At 43.4% G+C, this 17736-nt stretch overlaps 1 pseudogene; it reads right to left on the bottom strand.

Moving 5' to 3' along the window:
• Window positions 1-17736, bottom strand: part of LOC139382554 (neural-cadherin-like) — a 103363-nt pseudogene that overhangs the window by 66343 nt on the left and 19284 nt on the right.

Raw genomic sequence — 17736 nt, 5'->3', positions numbered from 1 at the left:
AAAGCAGAATTACTTTTCTATTGTTCTGTTGTACTGTATGTACTGTATGATATACCATTTTCTAGCTCTGAGTCTCTACTTTTATCCAACATAAAAAACACAATTTCATATTTTGCTACGTAAGACCGATCCGAGCAGGTCGGTCACATACTGTATACCAAACTGGAAAAAAACTGACTGAAACAGGGAGGGAGTAAGTGAACTTAGAAACTCGTTTTTGTTACCCGTTGCAAACCTTTTTGCTACGTTGTGCCCTAATAAATACAACCCAGCCCTCACCAGAAAAGAGTGCCTTGGTCCTCCTTTCTTTTTGATGACCAATAAACCCCTTTTTCCAAAGAGCACCTTCTATCGACCAAAATGTACTATTGTGTACCTTAGTAGCGCTTCCCTTCCTCCTCTTACTACCAGCCCTCACCAGAGTTGGGCTGTTTGTTCCTCCCAGGCCGTGCTGACTCCATGCCGTCTTCAGACTGAACCTCCAGTAGGTAGGATCCCTGCGCCTCGCGGTCAAACACAGCCTCTGTATAAATGGAGCCCAGCTCTGGATCTACACGAAATAGACGGTGGTCCCCACTACTGTCACTCAAGAGGGAGTAAGTGATCTATAGGGCCACGACAGAGTACAATTAATGATGGTTCCCATATTAAGAAGTGAACACATTACAGAAATCTGATGAGTTCCTGATATGGATGCCTTATAGCATCACATCCTATCCTATCACATCCTTGTGGTCAACGACTGTTCATAGAAACTAGAGTCACTGCAACATAATCCTTATTTAAGTTCTCCTTCACAGTCGTAAGGTCAAAGCCACACAGGCAGAATAACACACAGTCCCAACCACTTGACCACCACAGCTATGTGATATTAAGTTATGGATGGGTGAATGGATGTTGTGTTGTGCTGTGTTAGATGTTGCAGATGTGCCACTCACATGTCCATTGAAAGCCAGGTCCTTGTCTTGAGCAGACACCTGGAGGACCATGGTCCCCACCTTGGCTCCCTCCGTCACTGAAGCCTCATAGATGGAGGAGGTGAAGAATGGAACATTGTCGTTCACATCTAAGAGACAAGATTGAAAACATAATTATTTGAAGATTCAATTCAGAAACTATATCCAGGACTCAAAATGAAAAATGTTCATTGGTATCACTGGTGCTCCCAACTTAAATAATTTAGGAGCACCACGGAATTTAGGAGCCCCACAAAATAAGATTGTTTTAATTGATAGAGATACAGTCTATATTGGCCCTATATGAATTCTAGCTAATCACATGTTGTGCCCTAGAACCTAATATGTAACACTGTAAATACATTCAATTATTATAATAGCTCAAATGTTGATACTGTACTGTACCCTGTCATTGAACTTACAAAGTCATTTGTGGAATATCAGATTTCTACATTGTGTAAAAGCACTATTTTCCTACTGAGACGGATTACATTGATAATTGTACATTGTCTCTTTAAAAATGTCAGGTTGATTTTGACTACATGCAAGATATCTGTCATTCATTTATTGCTATGATCATTGGTCTCCTGAAGAAGAAGCCATCCCTTTTCCTTTCTTTCTGTGCCCCCAAATGTTTGGATATACTGGTAAAGTTACCAGCGCCCGGTTTCCCGATAGCAATGGAATTTAGGCTTTTGAGTGTTTTAACAATGCAAATTTCCTATAAAGGCTGAAGCTGTAACATGCGTTTCCCAAAACATGTGCCAATACTGATAGGATCGAAAGAAAGGCAGCGCTGATCTCTGATCAGCTTTCTCCATTCAAATCTTACCTGAACATTATAATTATTTCACAACACTGATGACGGATCAGCTCATAGAGAGGCTGCAAATATTGAGGCGGCTTATTCTAATGCTTACCCAATAATAATGCACTTAATCACAGACTCATTTGGCACATCATTGCGCACATGTTGTTACACATCATAAAATATATTGAGGCAACAATTACAGACAGTGTAGCCTACAAATATAACTCAATTGACTGAACTTTACATTTCAATATGACTTACAGTGTCTTCAGAAATAATGTATACCACTTGACATATTGCACATTGTGTTGTGTTACAGCCTGAATTCAAAATGGATTCAAAAATAATAATTCTCACCATCTACACAAAATACCCCATAATCACAAAATGAAAACATGTTTTTAGAAATGTTTGCACATTTATTGAAAATTAAATACAGTAATATATCATTAATATAAGTAACCACACAGTCAATACATGTTAGAATCATATTTGGCAGTGATTATAGCCAAGTCTTTCTTGGTAAGTCTCTAAGAGCTTTGCACACCTAGATTGTAAAATTTTTGGCCAATATTATTTTCAAAATTCTTCAAACTGTCAAATTGCTTGTTGATCATTGCTAGACAACCATTTTCAAGTCTTGCCATAGATTTTCAAGCAGATTTAGGCCAAAACTATAACTCTGAACTATAACTCGGAACATTCACTGTCTTCTTGGTAAGCAACCCCAGTGTAGATTCGGCCTTGTGTTTTAGGTTATTGTCCTGCTGAAAGGTGAATTAATCTCCCAGTGTCTGGTGGAAAGCAGACAGAACCAGGTTTTCTTATAGAATTTGTTTGTAGTTAGCTCCATTCCATTCATTTTTTATCTCCAAAACTCCCCCGTCCATAACAATTCCAAGCGTGCCCATAACATGATGCAGCCACCACTACAATATGGAGAGTTGTACTCAGTAACGTGTTGTATTGTATTTGCACAAACATAACACGTTGTATTCAGGACAAACAGTTTGCTTTGCCATGTTTTGCAATATTACTTCAGTGCCTTGTTGCAAACAGGATGCATCTTTTGGAATATTAGTATTCTGTACAAGCTTCTTTCTTTGTATGCTGTCAATTAGGTTAGTATTGTGGAGTAACTACAATGTTGTTGATCCATCCTCACTTTTCTACTATCACAGCCATTAAACTCTGTTCAGTATTTAAGCTTTTCACTGACTTTGTGCTAATGGATGTATACAATTACAGATTTCAAAGAATAATGTTATATAATTATAGCTGAGAAAAAATAACATATGAGTCATGGATCAATGTCAACAGAAGACAATAATGAATGCTTACAATTCACCCAGGGGCTGCTTTAACTTCCTCTGAAGTGACATTTTCACTTAGTCTCCCAGTGACATCAATTCATGACTCAGTAAAAAAAAATTGATGTTAAGTGGAAGTTAGGATTTGCCCCCTAGTGATGGGGCATTTGCAGGGTGTCTGAGTTGAGACCTACCTGTGACATTGACATAGATGGTGGTGAATGCAGCCAGTGGTACCGCTGCTAAGTTCTGAGCCCGCACCCTCAGGGAGAAACTGGGCGTGGTCTCGTAGTCCAGCGGCTCCGAAACCAGGATGGAGGCTGAGCCATCCTCGCGATTGGGCGACAGGTAGAACCGCACAGGCATGTTAGTCTCCGGGACCACACCCTCCTCCAGGTTATAGGTCACCCTGGGGTCGCCTAGCAACGAGGTTGCTTTGATCGTCTGACAAAAACAGAACACAAACAATCTTTTTGGGGGGGTAAATATGACAAAAACATTCAATGTTATACACTCCGGTATAATATTGAGGTAATTTGTTTGTGGAGCAATAATTAGCGCTCATTGTCAAGTCAATTAGTGCTTACTGATTAAATCAGAGCGTGCAACCGAAAATGTAATCAACTAAAAAAAGTAATGAACATTTCTGCAAAAAATTTACTAATGTGTATGCAGCCAGCAAACCAAATAGCTAAAAAAAAAGGTACCCCCATATGCCATAATGAGATTGACTTCCCATGCCACCCAGGCTGGTACCCGGACTGTTCCACGCACCACAATGGGAGTATCCCTGGCAGTGTTCTCTGGGATGACCACGCTGTAGCTGTCCTTTTCCCACTGCGGGGGCTGGTTCTTCACATTGGTAATGGTCACAGACATCTCTACAGATGTGCTGCGGTTCCCCCCGTCCGTGGCCATAATCTCCCGGGTAAGGTAGGACCTCTGAAGTCAAAACAATAGCAAGGAAATATGATTCTGTCTGAAATACGGTTCATTTAGTTCATTAAGCCTGACATGGTCAAGTAAGTTTATGGGACTGTATTGTATACTGCTATATAGCTGTATCACCTGCCCTGATCAATTTTACCCTGCTTGAGCAAGATGCTGGTTGATCGGCTGAATGACTGACCTGTGACATGGGCTGGTTGACTGATGGTAGACTGACCTGTGACATGGGCTGGTTGACTGATGGTGACATGGGCTGGTTGACTGATGGTAGACTGACCTGTGATATGGGCTGGTTGACTGATGGTAGACTGTCCTGTGATATGGGCTGGTTGACTGATGGTAGACTGACCTGTGACATGGGCTGGTTGACTGATGGTAGACTGACCTGTGATATGGGCTGGTTGACTGAATGGTTGACGTCTGGTTGACTGACCTGTGATATGGGCTGGTTGACGTACACCCAGCCGGTAACAGGGTTGACCCTCAGGTACTCAGGCTGCTCCTGGGATATGGAGTAGGTGACGGCAGCGTTGGTACCAAAGTCGTCGTCATGTGCCGCCACACGCAGGAAACTGGTGCCGATCATTGTGTCCTCTCTCAGAAAATCTATAAGAGACAGTAACAGACAAAATAATATGCTCAACACTCTGGAGCAAGGTCACGGTCGGTCACAGGCTGAATCAGTAGACCACAAATCAATTGTTTACATACTTAAGTGTGTTTATGTATGTTTACATCTTTATGTATGGCAATACAGTTAAAGACATAATGGAAACATTATGATGAAAAGTAAAAAGGAACTATGCATAACGTACATAAACCCTTTTCGAATAGCTTTGGTTAATGGTCTATATCATTAAAATGAATGATTAGTCTGCCATCAACCATACGTATTATTAATATTATGTATTATCATATGTATACTACGACACTCACACTCGTAGCGTAGGTTCTCAAACTTGGGGCTGTTGTCATTCTGGTCCAGGATGATGACGTTGAGCTGACAGATCCCTATAAGGGGCTCCTCAGCCCAGTCTGTAGCCGTCACCGTGATGGAGTACTCTCTCTGACGCTCCCGGTCGAACCGCCGCGCTGTCACGATCACACCTGAGGTCAGAGGCCAAACGTCATGACTAGACCCCTTGAGTTTTCCTGTGGTAACTATGTGGCCATGAAATTGAGGAAAAACTCTGGGCACTAGTTTTAGACAAAAATTTCAGTCCTTAAGTTTGATTTTTCCTGGTCAGCTCATGTGGTCAGGAAAAACTCAAGGTTGTAGAGTGGCTTGTTAATATAATAGCTCTATTTGTCATGACATTATTGATTAACATATTGTTATACTTATTCTGAAACCATTTATAATTAATACAGTATATTGTTATACTACAAAACATGGTTATAGGACATAAATAAAGGTTAAGTATGAGGTGTTACACTTCATTTCAATGGGGCTCTTTGGAATACTGTACAGGTATAAGAGGTCATTTATCGGACGCTAGCATTATTCATTTTTTTTAATGAAGAGTGTGAAGACTACATGGGAATTGTAGATTCTTGTAGATTCTTTTTCAGGTCAGTTTCAGCTGTCATGTTGTAATCCCAATATGCTCACATCCTGCTTGACTATGGCTACGGCTATGTCTATGGGGCTGTGACTATGGGTCTATGGGGCTGTGACTATGGGTCTATGGCTATCTCAACAAATACCACCACGGCGGCCTCCTGGGTGGCGCAGTGGTTAAGGGCTGTGCCACCAGAAACTCTGGGTTCGCGCCCAGGCTCTGTCGCAACCGACCGCGACCGCGTCCGTGGGGCAACGCACAATTGGCCTAGCGTCGTCCGGGTTAGGGAGGGTTTGGCCGGTAGGGATATCCTTGTCTCATCGCGCACCAGCGACTCCTGTGGCGGGCCGGGCGCAGTGTACGCTAACCAAGGTTGCCAGGTGCACGGTGTTTCCTCCGACACATTGGTGCGGCTGGCTTCCGGGTTGGATTCGCGCTGTGTTAAGAAGCAGTGCGGCGTGATTGGGTTGTGTATCGGAGGACGCATGACTTTCGACCTTCGTCTCTCCCGAGCCCGTACGGGAGTTGTAGCGATGAGACAAGATAGTAGCTACTAACAATTGGATACCACGAAATTGGGGAGAAAAAGGGGTACATTTAAAAAAAGATATATATATTTTTTTAAATCTGGAATTTTCAAAGCTGTTTAAAGGCACAGTCAACTTAGTGTATGTAAACCTCTGACCCACTGAAATTGTGATAGATTATTTCACTTATAAATCACTATCTGTAAACAATTGTTAGAAAAATGACTTGTGTCATGCACACAGTAGATGTCCTAACCGACTTAAGTGTATGTAAACATCTGACTTCAACTGTATGTCGTTTAGATCATATTAGGACTCTGCTATGCAATGCAGTCCACTCCACCTCATGATACCCAGAAACAACACCTGTTATAATCTGACTGTTAATTCTCTAAGGATATACCATCTTCACAGTGGATCCCTGTGTACCCGGGCCCACACTGGCAGCTGAAGGAGTCCCACTGCCCATTACAGTGCCCCCTGGCACCACAGACTGGTACACCCATGTTCATACAGTTCCCATCAGTCAGAGAGCAGCCTGGGGCTAACTGGACTGTGGGATCCTTGTCGACTGTACCTACCTGTGTCATGGTGGACTCTGAAGGCAGGTATGGCGCTGTCTCTGTGCATCAGGCCGTACTTGACCTTCCCATTGGCCCCCTCGTCTGCATCCACCGCGTGCACTTGTAATACGAAGGTTCCTGTGAGCTGGTTCTCCAACACGGACGCCTGCTCCCTGTACTGCTGACACTGAGAGAGGGAGGAAGGATGTGTGTGTGTGTGTGTGTGTGTGTGTGTGTGTGTGTGTGTGTGTGTGTGTGTGTGTGTGTGTGTGTGTGTGTGTGTGTGTGTGTGAGAGGGAGAGAGAAAGGGGGAATAACAAGTTAAAACTGATAGTTATAATCTACTCAATGTAGTCTATGTCTATTTTGTACAGTACACGTGATAGGACGGAGAATAGAGCAATGATATTCCTTTGTTTGAAGGTCCACCACCGCATCAAACCTCAGCTAAACATTGCAACGCCCACCCTGTCTTTCCCTGGTATCCTGTTTACTTTGTCCCTCGATGAGTCTGCCCCAGAGAGACCTCTGTTTAATTAACACACATACAAGTCAAATACTCTCTCAGAGTACCGTTATTGGACCAATAGTTACATTGTCTAAAGAGAAGCACAGACACCCCACAGAGAGACAGAGAGAGAGAGAGAGAGAGAGAGAGAGAGAGAGCGGGAGGGAGAGGAGCCAATATGCCGAACAGTAAACTATACATATTATCAATGTCAAAGTATAAAAATATATCATAAAAATACCTAGGCTCTGGGTATTCAGGCATAAATTTAAATTTAGAAATATCAACTCGACACCTTCCAGCCATCTGGACCGCATAACTTCATGGACTTTATGAACACGTCGCAGACCTAATTAAGGAGGAAGTTAATTTAACACGTATAGTATATCATGATGATACAGTACTTTTTTCATCAATGAATTCAAATCCCTGTGGAATACCTAAAGATAGCATGGGTGGACGGCTGGACACACTAATCAGAGCTCTGGGGGAAACATAAGGGGATACTGTAGGGAGACGGGGGAAGTGAGAGAGTGAGAGAGAGACGGACGGTCAGACAGACAGACAGACTAAGACATCGAAGGCTACCTAGAAGACAATTATTTTACTACTGCTGTTGTGTTACTGTGTATATAAAGGATTCATCCACAAGGCTTTTTTCTTACCTTCTCAAAGACGGGTTTGTTGTTGTTGACATCATCAACGCCCACTATGACCCAGGCGGTGGCAGAGAGTGGGTGTGGCCCCCCGGAGGCGTTGTCGTCTGTAGCTGTTACATTGAGGACGTACTCCAGGCCCTGGAGCTTGGGAGCGGGGGTGAAGCGCAGACGGATCAACCCTAAAAAGATGAGAGACCAGAGTACCATTACAACCTTAGCAAAGGACCCCCACCTACTGTTGGGGGTATTAAAAAGTGACTTTTTAGTTTGGCTGCAGCCAGGTACATTGTAAATGTGACTTACTATCTCACAGGGTGATGCCAAACAACACCCTCTAACCATAACTCATGTATTGAAATACATGTCTTAACTTTTTGGTGACAGGGGGCAGTATTTTCACGTCCGGATGAAATGCATGCACAAATTCAACTGCCTGCTACTAATCCCCAGAAGATAAGATATGCATATTATTAGTAGATTTGGATGGAAAACACTCTGAAGTTTCTAAGACTGTTTGAATCATGTCTGTGAGTATAACAGAACTTATTTAGCAGGCGAAACCCCGAGGACAAACCATTCAGATGTTGTTTTTTTTAGGTCACTCTCCTTTCAGTGGTTTTTCATTTGGAATCCAGATTTCTAAGGGACCTTCTTGCAGTTCCTACCGCTTCCACTGGATGTCACCAGTCTTTAGAAATTGGTTGAGGTTTTTCCTTTGTGTAATGAAGAAGTAGCCCTGTTCAGAACGAGGGTCGCTTGTAGTGTACTGTTAGATAGAGGCGCGTGACCAGAAAGCTAGCTACAGTTTGTTTTCCTCCTGTATTGAACACAGATCATCCCGTCTTAAATTTGATTGATTATTTACGTTAAAAAATACCTAAAGTTGTATTACAAAAGTAGTTCTGGCAAAGTTTACAGGTAACTTTTGAGATATTTTGTAGTCACGTTGCGCAAGTTGGAACCGGTGTTTTTCTGGATCAAACGCGCCAAATTAATGGACATTTTGGATATATATAGACGGAATGAATCAAACAAAAGGACCATTTGTGATGTTTATGGGACATATTGGAGTGCCAACAAAAGAAGCTCGTCCAAGGTAAGGAATTAATTATATATTTTATTCTGAGTTTTGTGTCGCGCCTGCAGTGTTGAAATATGCTTTTCTCTCTTTGTTTACGGAGGTGCTATCCTTAGATAATAGCATCGTTTGCTTTCGCCAAAAAGCCTTTTTGAAATCTGACATGATGGCTGGATTCACAACAAGTGTAGCTTTAATTTGTATCTTACATGTGTGATTTCATGACAGTTTGATTTTTATAGTAATTTATTTGAATTTGGCACTCTGCTCTGGCTTTTGGCCAGGTGGATTGCTAGCGTCCCACATATCCCAGAGAGGTTAAATATACCCCTGATGGTGAGTTACATCCATTTTTAACCACATGTTTTTCTATTGAATTTCAGAACAGATCAACTTTTGAATGCCCCCAACTGTACTGTCACCCCGCTCAGCTGGGAAAAGGTTCTCATTCCCAAGGCTAGAAACCAGGCAGCATGCATGCACGTTTGATTATTCTCCCCTTGTCTTGGTTTTGGATAACAGGAAGGATGAAATAACAGATGAGAGGAGAACAGCATCTGAGTCAACTGTTCTCTCTGTCAACACCAACATCAATGGGTGCAAGATGAGCTACTTGTGATCTGGGGAAATCTCACTGAGTTAAAAGAGAGAGCGAGAGAGAGAGAGAGAGAGAGAGGGCGAGCGAGCGCAAAGGTGAGAGAGACAGAGACAGAGAGAGAGAGAGAGAGAGAGAGAGCACAGGACTTGTTGCTCTTGTTGTGGTATCATTCATCTCTCACTGTTCCTCGCGGATTAAAGACAACAAGCACGCACCCAAATGGGACAGGTGTTCTTTCACTCCACTCGTTCCGACTGTAGTCTACTTATTTCTCTCTCATTGTCTTGGAGAAAGAGGTCTCTGCTTATACAGACAATGATTGTTAATCGAAAATGTCAATACACAAAACTATTAATGATATAATATATTTCTCCGGTCTCATGTTGTTTTTTTCCCATACTGTATGTTTTCACCAAAAAGCTGTTATAAATTTAACAACAAAGAAAATATGAAAAATAAGACAAAAAAAGACACATTGATGTTCTGGTCTACCCTATTTAAAGTGCTCGCTTGAAATAACAGAATGTATCATTTCAATAAGACACAACTGTGGTGGCTCCCTGGCTATCTGTTCTCCTATTAACCTACAGCTGCCTGCCTTTGGCATAATCTTTAAGATCAATGAGAAAGGGAGGACAGAGGAGAGGAGGAAAGAGGAGTAAACTCCAAGATGGGGGCTGGCAGTGTAGAAGCTGTAGATTGTGAGCTATGATTGAGCAACTCATGTGAAATTGAATTGAAAGGGTTGGTTGACAAATGTCACCCAGTCTGACAAATGTCCTGCTGGTTACGGATCAGAGGGTGAATAAAGAATGACAGATTGCACAGCCACAAAATACAGAGTACTCAGCAGAGAACTATTTTCTATATGAGAGAATAAACTACCCTGAACAAAAATATTAACGCAACATCAAATCAAATAAATTGTATTGTCACCGGTTGGACGTACTGCCAAATTCTCTAAAATGACATTGGAGGAGGCTTATGGTAGAGCAATTAACATTAAATTATCTGGCAACAGCTCATTGTGTTGTGTGACAAAAAGGCACATTTGAGTGGCCTTTTATTTTCCACAGCACAAGGTGCACCTGTGTAATGATGATGCTGTTTAATCAGCTTCTTGATATACCACACCTGTCAGCATGATGGATTATCTTGGCAATGGAGAAATGCTCACTAACAGGGATGTTAACAAATTTGTGCACAACATTTGAAAGAAATTAGCTTTTTGTGCATATGGAAAATGTGTGTGATCTTTTATTTAGCTCATGAAACATGGGACCAGCACTTTACATATTGTGTTTATATTTATGTTCAGTATATGTTGGTAAATACAGTAATGTAGTTATTTATATTTATGACTTCAATAACAAACAGACTGCGCTTCTATTGAAATTGCTGCATTTTCATCAACCTTGAGTGTCAAAAGTATTGACACAGCATAAAATAAGTACAAATCACTCCACATACAACATAGGGCTCATTCTGTTAATAAGCAAGGACACGTATGGGCAAGAGTTATACCTGTATATTAGGAATGCTATGAAAGCCCAAGGAGAAAATTTTAAATGTAAATTATAAAGTAACAAAGTAAGTGTCACCTTTCTGGCTGTCGATGACAAAGTTGCCCTCCTCGTTGCCAGCTGTAATTGAGTACACTATTCCATCACCATCCGGGTCCTTAGCCAGTACCGTGGCAACGAGAGTGTTGGGGCCTGCATCCTCAGAGACAAATGTCCGATAGCTGGTGAGGGATAGGAGAAAATCATTATGTGTACAACAACAATACAGACAATAGCAAACAGGCCTGATTGCACACACACATCAGATCAAATCAAATAGGTTTGTCACATGCACCAAATACAACAGGTGTAGACCATACTGTGAAATGCTTACTTACATACCCTTAACCAACAATGCAGTTCAAGAAATAGAGTATTAGAAAATATTTACAAAATAAACTAAAGTAAAAATGTGTACATGTAGGTATGGGTAAAGTGACTATACGTAGTGTGGCAAAGAAGGGGGTTGAGTGATAAATGGCAGATATGTGAGAGCAGAACTAATAAACGGGCTCTGCCCGATCACTAAAATGGCCACCCCTGTCAGAACTACAGATCACAAAATGGCCGACCGCCAAAACTACAAGTCCCAGAAGCAAGGGGAACCCTCAGAAGGTGGAGCCGACCCACAGATAAAGGGTCAAGAAAAACCAGGAAGAGAGAGAGAGAGAGAGAGTGCTGGAAGGATCTATGAACAATAGAGAAAGAGACAATAGAGATTGGCTGGCTCCGGTACCGCTTCCCTTGCGGTAGCAGAGAGAACAGTCTATGACAATTATTTGGGCCTCTGACACCGCCTAGTATATACTGTAGGTCCTGGATGTCAGGAAGCTTGGCCCCAGTGATGTACTGGGCTGTACGCACTACCATCTGTAGCGCCTTACTGTCAGATGCCGAGCAGTTGCCATACCAGGCGGTGATGCAACCGGTAAGGATTTTCTCCATGGTGCAGCTGGGGACCCATGCCAAATCTTTTCAGTCTCCTGAGGGGGAAAAGGTGTTGTCGTGCCCTCATCACGACTGTCTTGGGGTGTTTGGACCATGATAGTTTGTTGGTGATGCACCAAGGAACTTGAAACTCTCGACCTGACTCAATCCAGCCCTGTAAATGTTAATGGCAACCTGTTCGGCCCTCCTTTTCTTGTAGTCCATGATCAGCTCCTTTGTCTTATTCACATTGAGGGAGAGGTTGTTGTCCTGGCCCCACACTGCCAGGTCTCTGACCTCCTCCCTATAGGCTGTCTCATCGTTGCCTACCACTGTTGTGTCATCAGCAAACTTAATGATGGTGTTGGAGTCGTGCTTGGCCACACAGTCGTGTGTGAACAAGGAGTACAGGAGGGGACAAAGAATGCACCCTTGAGGGGCCCCTGTGTTGAGGATCTGCGTGGCAGATGTGTTGTTGCCTACCCTTACCACCTGGGGGTGGCCCGTCAGGAAGTCCAGGATCCAGTTACAGACTGAGGTGTTCAGTCCCAGGGTCCTTAGCTTAGTGTTGAGCTTTGTGGGCACTATGGTGTTGAACGCTGAGCTGTAGTCAATGAACAGCATTCTCACATAGGTGTTCCTTTTGTCTAGGTGGGAAAGGGCAGTGTGGACTGCGATTGAGATTGAGTCAACTGTCAATCTGTTGGGGCGGTATGCAAATTGGAGTGGGTCTAGGGTTTCCGTGATGGTGTGGTTGATATGAGTTATGACCAGTCTTTCAACACACTTCATGGCTACCGACGTGAGTGCTACGCGGCGGTAGTCATTTAGGCAGGTTACCTTCGCTTTCTTGGGCACAGGGATAATGGTTGTCTGCTTGAAACATGTACGTCTTACAGACTCGGTCAGGGAGAGGTTGAAAATGTCAGTGGAGACACTTGCCAGTTGGTCAGCGCATGTTCTGAGTACATGTCCTGATAATCCGTCTGGCGCCACGGTCTTGTGAATGTTGACCTGTTTAAAGGTCTTACTCACATCAGCTACGGAAAGCGTGATCACACAGTTGTCCAGAACAGCTGGCGCTCTCATGCATGCTTCAGTGTTGCTTGCCTCGAAGCGAGCATAACAGGCATTTAGCTCGTCTGGTACACTAGACTCACGTCACTGAGCAGCTCACGGCTGGGTTTCCCTTTGTAGTCCGTAATAGTTTGTGAGCCCTGCCACATCCAACGAGTGTCAGAGCCCTTGAGGGCATGGTGGGATTTCTTATAAGCGTCCGAATTAGTGTCCCACTCCTCTCCCCTTTAGCTCAGTGTGGATGTTGCCAGTAATCCATGGCTTCTGGTTGGGATATGCACGCACGGTCACTATGGGGACGAAGTCGTCGATGAACTTACTGATGAAGCCGGTGACTAAGGTGGTATACTCCTCAATGCCATTGTATGAATCCCGGAACATATTCCAGTCTGTGCTAGTGAAACAGTCCTGTAGCATAGCATCCACGTCATCGGACCACTTCCGTATTGAGCGAGTCACGAGTACTTCCTGCTTTAGTTTTTGCTTGTAAGTAGGAATCAGGAGAATATAATTATGGTCAGATTTGCAAAATGGAGGGCGAGGGAGAGCATTGTATGCATCTCTGTGTGTGGAGTAAAGATGATCGAGAGTTTTTTTCCCCTCATGTGACATGCTCGTAGAAATGAGGTAAAACGGATTGAAGTTTCCCTGCATTAAAGTCCCCGGCCACTAGGCGCACCTCTTCTGGGTGAGCATTTTCTTGTTTGCTTATGGCCTTATACATCTCGTTGAGTGAGGTCTTAGTGCCAGCATTGGTCTGTGGTGGTAAATAGACGGCTACAAATAATATAGATGAAAACACTCTTGGTAGATAGCATGGTCTACAGCTTATCATGAGATAGTCTACCTCAGGCGAGCAATACCTCGAGACTTTTTTAATATTAGACATTGCGCATCAGCTGTTAGGCACACCAGACGTAGCTGTTCTATCCTGCTGATGCATGGGAAACCCTGCCAGTTCTATATTATCCGTGTCGTCATTCAGCCTTAAAGATGTTTGTCTGTGTGTGGAGATGCACGCATGCACATACACACACACACACACACACACACACACACCGTGTACTGTACAGACTGTATCAAGCACATAGTCAAAGAATCAGCAGAGTTATGAGCCTGGCTTCACCTGCCACTTTGATTTAACCCCTACTATGAGCCGGCCAAAGACAAATTATCATGTTTGCTGGGATGTTGAACTCATCCCTTTCACAGTGCCAGCCCACTCTGTGACATTTGATCAGTGGCTTTTAAAATGTCAACAGTGATTTGCTTGCTGTGTGGTGTTGGAAACTGGGATAGCCAAGCCAGGAACAAGAGACTAATAGACTGGTGAAGTGGGATGATGGGGTAGAGAGGCTTGTTCACTTGTTTGGTAGAGGATTGGAGAGAGGGTGGGGAGGGGGTTGGTGGGAAAAAGTTAAATGACACGGGCAGTGATATGTGGAGAGAGAGAGAGAGCGAGAGAGAGAGAGAGAGAGAGAGAGAGAGAGAGAGAGAAAAAAAAAATAATAGACAGGAGTATAATGTAAGAAGAGTGGCAGAGTTTGAGTGAGTTTAAGTTGACTCGTCAGCAGAATGCAAACCTGTGTGTGTGTTTGTTTGTGTGTCTCCGATGTGATTGATGGTTTTCAGAAGAACGCTGATGGGTGATTAATCTCTGCCAGCTGTGACAGTCGCCGTGGCAACATGAGTGACCTGTAATCTGTCATCCGGCTCAAAGGGCACTTCACGCGCCTCTAGACGGGACTGCTCAGGCATTTCTCCGCTGAGTATCACTCCTCCTATCCTCAATGTATCTCTTCCTCTTTCTCGCTGATCTAAGGAGACGATACCACACAAAATTTACCCTGTCTGTCGGTTCAGTCTGATACCTAACACTTAGACATGAGAGGGCATCTTAGATGTTCTGGCGCTCTAGCGAAGTTCTCTGGCACATGACTGACAGTACAAGACCTGAGTCACTCAGAAGAGTTAATGCAGCCAGCAGATATGAAAATCGTCAAAAACTGTCACCCTCCTCCCTGTCAGCTTTCCAAAAACACCTTCACCCACTTTACACATGGTTCGCTCATTTTGATTCTAAGATACCTGTATGGTATTACCTCTCAATTGGGTAGGGTGTAATCTGTGTGTCACACACTGACCATAGTTTGCTTTGTATGTTTCTATGTTTTGTTTGGTCAGGGTGTGATCTGAGTGGGCATTCTATGTTGGATGTCTTGTTTGTCTGTTTCTGTGTTTGGGCCTGATATGGTTCTCAATCAGAGGCAGGTGTTAGTCATTGTCTCTGATTGGGAGCCATATTTAGGTAGCCTGTTTTGTGTTGGGTTTTGTGGGTGGTTGTCTCCTGTGTCAGTACCACACGGGACTGTTTCGGGTTTTCACGTTTCTTGTTTTGTAGTTTATTCATGTATAGTTTCATTATTAAAGAACCATGAATTATAACCACGCTGCATTTTGGTCCGCCTCTCCTTCACAGCAAGAATCCCGTTACACTGTGTGATGTTTGTTAGGTATAATTATGTGCAGTATATTGGGGCGGCAGGTAACCTAGTGGTTAGAGCATTTTGGCCAGTAACCGAAAGGTTGCTGGATCAAATCCCCAAGCTGACAAGGTAAAAATCTGTCATTCAGCCCCTGAACAAGGCAGTTAACCCACTGTTCCCCGGTAGGCTGTCATTGTAAATTAGAATCTGTTCTTAACTGACTTGCCTAGTCAAATAAAGGTTAAACATAAAATATTAGTAACGAGTGTATCAATTGATCTTTTAAATCTGTCACTACTACTATATTATAGAAGAACTCTCCACCATACAGCTAAAATGGGAGAATGGGAGAGGGATTATCCTGCTAAACTGGACTACAGATGGAGCGGGGGGGGGGGGGGGGGGGGTTAGTTCAATACTGATGGAGGAGGAGGGGATTGTAGTTCAATACTGATGGAGGAGGAGGGGGTTGTAGTTCAATACTGATGGAGGAGGGGGGGTTGTAGTTAAATTGTTATTGTTCTGTATTTTGTTATGCTTTAGGGAGGGTAGCTAATGATTTTGCAACAGATGATGGGGATCCTAATGAAATCTTAAAGTACAGTATGGTCTACTGATGTTGGGGGAAGAGGTTATGGGGTTTGTAGTGTACAGTACACCTGCATATTCACTCACACAGTCTGGGAGAACTCTGGGGCCTGGTCGTTGATGTTGGCCATGCGGATGCGGATTGTGGCGGTGCCCGAGAGAGGCTCCTCCCCGTTATCCACAGCCATCACCACAAACTCATACAGGTGGTTGGGCCTCTCGTAGTCCAGACGGCCCGCAGGGAAGATGGTTCCATGGGGAGAAATACTGAAGTCTGGGCTTAGAGTGTAGTAGGTGAGCTCCGCATTCAACCCAGAGTCACAGTCACTGGCTAACACTGCGGCAGAGGTACAGAAGTGTTGTATTTATTAGGCACCAAATCGGAGAAAAGGTACTGAAAACAAGAGGGCACTAGCTGAACATTTCCAATAAGAAACACACATTTCGGTTTCCGTTGCAATATGTTTTTCTATGGTGTGCCCAAATGAACACGACCCTGGTCTCTAAGGTCACAGTCTGGAACAGAAATCTGATGAATCTGTTGGCATATGTTGGCAGAGCTGCACGCTAGCATCTATTTATTACTGTAACAACAGAATAATTTCAGAATAATTCATTGTAAGTTCTACAACAGCCGTTTAGGTCACCAGGCTGCTCGTTATGGCGTACACCTGTCACCATCGTTACGCACATCTGCGCATAATGACACTCACCTGGACTCCATCACCTCCCTGATTACCTTCCCTATATATGTCACTCCCTTTGGTTCCTTTCCCAGGCATTATTGTTTCTGTTCCTGTGTCATGTCTGTGCGTTGTTAGCGGTTCTTGTTTTGTTTCATGTTGCATTTATTTATTAAAACACTCACTCCCTGAACTTGCTTCTCGAGTCCCAGCGCACACGTTATAGAAATGCTTACCAACAATGCAGGTTTAAGAAAAAAATAAGCCCTTAACCAACAATGCAGGTTTAAGAAAGTATTTACTAGTTAAACTGAAGTAAACAATAAAGAAAGAAAAAAATCTGAAAAAAGGAGGAAAAAAAAAATCTGAAAAATTACTAAAAATTAAAGAGCAACAATAAAATAACAGTAGCTAGGCTATATACAGGGGGTACTGGTACAGAGTCAATATGCGGCGGCACAGGTTAGTCGAGGTAATTGAGGTAATATGTACATGTAGGTAGAGTAAAAGTGACTATGCATAGATAATAAACAGAGAGTAGCAGCAGTGTTGGTTTAGCTGTTCAGAAGTCTTATGGCTTGGGGGTTGAAGCTGTTTAGAAGCCTCTTGGACCTAGACTTGGCGCTCCAGTACCGCTTGTCGTGCAGTAGCAGAGTGAACAGGGTATGACTAGGGTGGCTGGAGTCTTTGGATATTTTTAGGGCCTTCCTCTAACAACGCCTGGTATAGAGGTCCTGGATGGCAGGAAGCTTGGCCCCAGTGACATACTGGGCCGTACGTACTACCCTCTGTACTGCCTTGCGGTCGGAAGCCGAGCAGTTGCCATAGCAGGCGGTGATGCAACCAGGTGATGCTCTCAATTGTGCAGCTGTAGAACTTTTTGAGGATCTGAG

The sequence above is a fragment of the Oncorhynchus clarkii genome, chromosome 2, assembly GCF_045791955.1.
Source record: "Oncorhynchus clarkii lewisi isolate Uvic-CL-2024 chromosome 2, UVic_Ocla_1.0, whole genome shotgun sequence".
Lineage (NCBI taxonomy): Eukaryota > Metazoa > Chordata > Actinopteri > Salmoniformes > Salmonidae > Oncorhynchus > Oncorhynchus clarkii.
Note: the sequence above shows the minus strand (reverse complement) of the source record. Positions and strands in the feature narration are given on the sequence as shown.